The sequence below is a fragment of the Sorex fumeus genome, unplaced genomic scaffold, assembly GCF_029834395.1.
Source record: "Sorex fumeus unplaced genomic scaffold, SorFum_2.1 ptg000058l, whole genome shotgun sequence".
Lineage (NCBI taxonomy): Eukaryota > Metazoa > Chordata > Mammalia > Eulipotyphla > Soricidae > Sorex > Sorex fumeus.
In genome coordinates, this window is record NW_026606115.1 from 4,693,588 (window position 1) to 4,700,581 (window position 6,994).

Genomic DNA, 6,994 nt, shown 5'->3' on the forward strand with positions numbered 1-6,994 from the left:
CAATAAGTGGCAAACTTATCCACTTTTTCGGGACTGTCGAGGTTAGCTTGAACCCTCGATATGTAATAGTGTCTGTCTGTCACATTCTTTATGACTGACCTTGCTGGACAGGTCAAGGTGCCAATCCAGTTGTCTTTGCTGTAGCAAATTGCCACAAGTAGTTCAGAAATTATTTCTCAAAATTATGAGTAGGAATATCTTTAATAGGCATCAGGTGTATTCCATAAAGGAATTTTAGGTCTCTGTTATACTGTTGGTTATTGTTCTCATGTTTACTTTTTTTTGGGGGGGGGGTTGTCGGATCCGGCAATGCACAGGGATTACTCATGGCTCTGCACTCAGGAATTACTGCTGGCAGTGCTCGGGGGACGATATGGGACGCTGGGGACAGAACCCGGGTTGGCAGCGTGCAAGGCAAACACCCTACCCACTGTGCTATCACGCCAGTCCCTCATGTTGACTTTTGATGCAGTTGAGGCAGAAGGGGTGGCGGTGGGCCTCTATGTTCATTTGCAATTTCCAGGCTCTATATTTTTCAAAATATTGAAGAATAAATAAAACCCAAGAATGGCCGAGATTAGTACCAGGAATTTTATTGCATGGCTTGCAGGCCAGCCACACATGCTAGGGGAAAAGGCAGCTCAGATAGAGAAAGGAGCACCAAATAAAGGGTGTTGGGAGGATCCTCCCTGGATGGGAGAAGCATGCTGAAAGTAGACTATAGACCAAACATGAATGCCACTCATTGCCTCTTTTGCAAACTACAACACCCAATAGGAGAGAGAGAACAAAAGGGAATGCCCTGCCACAGAGGCAGGGTGAGATGGGGGGATGGGGGTAGGAGGGATACTGGGATCCGTGGTGGTGGGAAATAGGCACTGTGGAGGGATGGGTATTTGATCATTGTATAATTGAAACCCAAGCACAAAAATTTGTAAGTCTACAACTGTACCTCATGGTGTCTCACTAATAAAAATTAAAATAAATAAATAAATAAAGTTTTAAAAAAAGATGCTCAGACTCAGAGTTGGAAAGTTGAAAGTTTATTGGAAAGTAGAAGAGAAAAGAAAAGGAGCTTTCCAAGTGTGGAGAAGCTTAGTCTAGGACTAATTTTTATAGAAAACCAGGTCATCTTGTGACAGAGAATGCAGGGAATTTACAGGCAGGATGGTTGAGCTGGCTTGTCTTTCTGGTCACCTGCCTCAGGAATTGTTCATTATCTTAGTCTTGTGACTCCTAGTTTTGGGACAGAAGATTAGGGTCTTATCCCAGGATGGGAGAAGCATGCTGAAAGTAGACTATAGACCAAACATGATTGCTACTCAATGCCTCTTTTGCAAACCACAACACCCAAAAGAGGAGAGAGAGAGAGAGAGAGAGAGAGAGAGAGAGAGAGAGAGAGAGAGAGAAAGAGAGAGAGACAGAGACAGAGACAGAGAGATAGAGAACAAAAGGGAATGCCATGCCACAGAGGCAGGGTGGGATGGGGGAAATGGGGGGGGGGAGGTATACTGGACCTGTGGTGGTAGAAAAGGAAAATGGGCACTGGTGGAGGGATGGGTACTTGATCATTGTATAATTGAAACCAAAGCACAAAAATTTGTAAGTCTACCACTGTACCTCATGGTGTTTTACTAATAAAAAATAAAATAAAATAAAATTTCTCGTAGAATAAATTACAACCTAGAATTTAAAAAAAAAGAATAGTGTCCTGGGGAGCTTGGGTATGAGCTCTAGTCCATCAATGCGGAAAATGGAACTGCTTGCAAGGGGAGACTCTGGGCTGCCCTCTTGTAGGTAAGGGGAAACTGAGGCTTCCTCTTTCACTTTATGTAGAAAAAGGAAATTTTACATATTACAGTAAGAGTGGAAACTTCCAGGAATTTTGTCTGCAGTGACAATGCATTCAAAATATACGTGGAGTAAGAAAACTAAATAAAATCTCAGGGGTGAATTATATAGATAGGACATTTATACGCCAATAATGTCCAAGCTAGGGACTATCATGATACTTTCAATATGCACTGTAGCGCTGTCCTCCCATTGTTCATCGATTTGCTCAGCCTGGCCCAGTAACGTCTCCATTGTGAGAACTTGTTACTGTTTTGGGATATCTAATACGTCATGGGTAGCTTGCTAGGCTTTGCTGTGGGGGTAGGATACTTTCAGTAGCTTGCCAGGCTCTCTGAGAGGGGCGGAGGAATCGAACCAGCGTTGGCTGCGTGTAAGGAAAACGCCCTACCCACTGTGCTATTGTTCCAGCAGACTGTGTAGTAAAACAAACAAAATAACAAGAGCGAGAAAGCAAGGAAAGTATGGCTTTGCTTGAATGCTTTCTGAGATTTCTATGGAGGTTGACAAAGTACAATCAGGTAGAGTTTCCAATGGAATGACATGTCAGATTGAGCTTGCAACTGAGAATTAAATTTCCACAGAAGGTTGGGACTTCCTGGCATAAAGTAAACAGAACATTCTATTATGGTTTATCCTGCAATTATCTCTTCATCCCTTATAACTCAATAAATAATATTAAAATAATATTATCTTTGCTATTCTGATTACAATTTAGTGATAATCAATCACTTCTCCCATGGTTCTGGAGTGTTTTTTCCCCTATAGACAAGTATACAACAGAATGGATATGCTTGGGAATCTAAAAAATCTATAGTCCTGTGTCTTAACCCGTGTATATTCTATTAAAGAAATAGATCTGGAATAAGAAGGGTCTTAGGAACTTGCATTGATTATCAGTTTCCTAAGGGAAGTCTGATAAAAGTTTTCCATGGGTCATATTTTAAGAAGAAAAGATATCTGTGAATTCAGAAGTTTAAGTTACCCAGCTATTTCAAGCTGTTTAACAGTCTCAGTGCTGCTCTTCTGAAAATTTCCCAATAAACCAGGAGTTTTTTTATGTGACAACACAACTCTTTTTGGAAACGTTTCAGAATTTCTTACAACTTTTTTCAAATGGCCTCTCAGAGACTCTCACTTTCCTCTACTGCAAATCATTACCACTAATTGAGTCAATGTTACTTATACTGCTTCCTTTCCTTTGCTGGAGAAGAAAATAATACTTATAGAACTAATAGCCAACCATTTTTTTCTTGCTTACAAATTGGCAAAACACTATAATAATAATTGATTATAACAAGAAACAGAAGGTATCATAATCCCCATTTGACACAAGAAAACTATGTAAAATTTTATAGACTTGTAAAAATGCTTATTTATTAGCATGTCAGATATTAGAACACACATCTATATGATACCAAATTCTATGATCTTAACCACATTGCAAGAGTTCTCTGAGCTACATTCCAAAGGGCTAAGCAATCCCTCTCCAACAATCTCATATAAAGAGCAATGAACCCTGAGAATATTAACACAATGCATCATTGACACCTCCGGGACTTAGTATAGCATTTGAGTTGGCCATGCCAGGTTATTATCGTTTGTAAATAGTGTGCCATTTTTGCTTGTCTGAACAAGGTGAACAGTAAAGGGCAATACTTGATAGGGAGGAAATAAATGCGCTAACTCAACTTGTCTGCAGTTTACATTAAAATTAAAGTTTTGACTTCAAAAGCAATGAAGGTGGATGCCTGAAAATTTATAAGACAAACTTTAATGTCTTGAATAACTGTGAGAAGAGAAAATTTTCTAGTTTTGGTAACATTCCTTTTCAATTCTATTTGATTACAAATATACACATGGAAATACCTTCCAAGACCCAATACTGACTAACACGTGAAGGATAGGTCTCCTCTAGATGTTCAGAAAAGGTCTTTCCAAAATGAGACATTTTGGCCTGTGAATTATATTGAGTTGAAGTCAATCAAGACTTTGCAGGAGAAAATTTTACTACTCCTTGAATACCTAGAAAAATGAAAATTGATTGAAAAAATTGATGAAAACAGATTGAAGATTGTTTCCTGAAATAACCTTTCTATTGGAAATATTTACTTTTATGGCAGTGAAAACATGTCATTTTAACTGAGTTCCCTAATATGAGTAGCGGAGAAAACAAAACACTCTCCAACAAGTTGTTTATCATTTAACATCGGTCTCTTCAGGCCAGAGATTATGTGTATAATCTATAATCACCCATTCTCTTTTCATGAGCATAGTTTAACTTTAATTCCTTTTTACTAGTAAAAAATGAAATGATTCATATAAGATGATTTGTAAGTTTGGTTAGCAGCAAGAGAAGCAATCAGCTGATCATCAGATGAGGAATGAAGACACCTTTGAGTGGCACAAATGTGCTTGTTAAAATTTTATCAAAGTTTGAGATACTACAGGCTTCCATAGTAAGCTCTCTCTTCATTACTCCTCTCTTTGTCTATATTAATTGTGAATACCTTTCGCTATAGGAAGATGGATTTATGGTATAGATGCTATCTTCTAGCTGGCTGTAACTGCATATAAATTTCTCTGCTCTGAGCCCTGGTATCTCAGTATTTAGCTTCTTACTATGTATATTAGGCACAGACTGAATTTGTGTTCAATTGAAAACTTGGTAAACCAGTCAGGAACTCTGCCTGTCATGAGTCCCCCATCCAAATTGAGTATTTGTACGGTCCTAAAAACTTCCGGGGCATGGTACCCAGAGGATTCCTCCCAATTGTCCTCTCTACTGGCATCAACCATCCCTCTGCAAAGTATTCAGAGAAATACCCAGATCTCATCCTGCATTTGATTGTGCATCAACTCTCATGAGTAGCAATGGAATGTATGGCCACTAAGTTACTTACAGCCCTATTTTTCTAGCTTTCTAAGTCCTCATGAGAGGAACCTTCAGAAGGCACTTAGGCTATAGGAGGAACACAATTGTGGAAGGCATAATAGGGAATCATTGGAGTTATTTTTATTTTACTGTACGGGACTATTATTGGTTATGTGTATATGTATATAATATGTGGTAAAGTTCCTTCCTCTGTGGTCAGTTGCCATTATTTAAGTTTACCTTCTCTACTTTTCTTTCTCCTTTTCCATTCACATGACTTTGTCCTTTCTAGCATAGAAAGTTTATGTGCATCTGACCATAAGGATGTTGAAGACAAGAGTCACTCACTCCCTTCAACCCCAAAAGGCACAATTTGGGAACGAATTGACTTGTAGGGATCATAGAGTAAATTCATCAGGACATGTACCAGTTTCATCGGGAAAGCTACAGAACAAACTTATTTTGCCTTAGAAGGAACCTGATTGGATTCTCTTGAAACACATACATAAGGTTGATCACCCAATGTCTTGTGTTCTCTCATGTTTCACACAAATTTCAGGATTAATGTGTAAAAGGTAAGGAAGAGCTAATATCAATAAAATCAAGGAAATAATTTCTATAAATATCAAGCAAATCTAATAAGCTAGAGTAGGAGCATGTCATTTAGGGGAGAAGAAACATTTTCACTCAAATAGGTGACAAATTTGATCCAAATTGTAACTAGTAGGTGGCATCTGCAAAACTGGACTGATTTTAACCTTGAGCTTATAGGTTTGAAAAAAAGATATCTTTTAAATATTTGGCCTGCGCATGGGAGCCTTGTGGACAGCAGGTTTGAGCCGGGGGTCAGGGGCGGCAGGGACCTCATGGGAAGGGGGGCGTTCCAGTCCGTTCTTTACGCCCTACCGAGGTCACCAGTTGCCCCCCGTGAGCGGCTCTCCGGCACGGCCACGACTCCAGAGCACAGAAACCAATCTCTTAACTATCTAACTTTTAATAGAAATACTTCCAGGGTTAATAAGTTAAAATAGCAGAAATCCAATAGCAGACATCATTTAATTCTTAAACCCAGCTGTAGAAAGCAAATCATTTCACAACGCTTTTTCAGCATGTCTGATTTGGGGGAGGTCATAAACTCTAAATAATAATGGTGCATCATCTTTTATCGAAACAATGAATCTAGTCAAAGTAGATAGAGTGTTAACTAGAACTCATCTGCCTCACAGGAACAGGGAGGGGTGGGAGGTGGGGTTCTATTGGGGTTCGCGGTAAAAAATAAGTATTGGTAAAGGGAAATGTGTTTGATATTTACATGACTGAGACCTAAACCTGAAAGCTCTGTAACTTTTACCACAGTGATTCAATAAATAAATAAATTTTAAAAAAAGAATAAACAAATAAATAAATATTTGGCCTGTATTACACTCAGAAGAATGATGACTCAAAAACAGGATCCTTAGCAATTTTACTATCTTAAAACTGGAATTATTCTATAAAAGTGAAGGAAAGTGGGATTATTACCCTTCACGCAGGGTTCTATATTTACAAAAATGAACTGTTTAACTGTAGATGCATTATCGTGGTTTAACTAGCTAAAATGTCCAAACTTAACCTTTCTAATTCTGATTAAAATAAGATGAGGAACAATAGAAGCATATATGTAGCTAAAGTGGCAGAGCATGTGCCTTGTATGTGCAAGACTCTGGTTCTATCCCTATCCTGGTTCAAACAGGGTGGCCTTGGTGGACCTGTAAACACCACCAGCTATGGCCCTTACAACAATTATAAGATTAAAGAGAGAAGAATGATTTCTTAACACTTAACACCTTAAGGGTGGGAGGGAAACATGGAACATTGATGAGAATAGGGACACTGGTGAAAGGATTGATGTTAGAACACCAACCTGAAACTCAATCATAAGTGTCTTTATAAGTGATTCAATAAAATACATATTTTTTTTGCTTTTTGGATCACACCCAGCGATGCACAGGGGTTACTAGTGGCTCATGCACTCAGGAATTACTCTTGGCGGCGCTCAGGGGACCATATGGGATTCTGAGGATTGAACCCGGGTCGGCCGTGTGCAAGGAGAATGCTCTACCTGCTGTGCTATCGCTCCAGCCCCACATAATTTTTTTAAATTATTGAACACCTTAAATCCATCCATGTCACCACTTTTCCCTATTCTCTAGCTGGTTATTAGGGTCATATTCTAGCCCCCTGAGCCTTCATTCCCTCTACATGAAGAGGCACCGTGTGAAAGGGAGT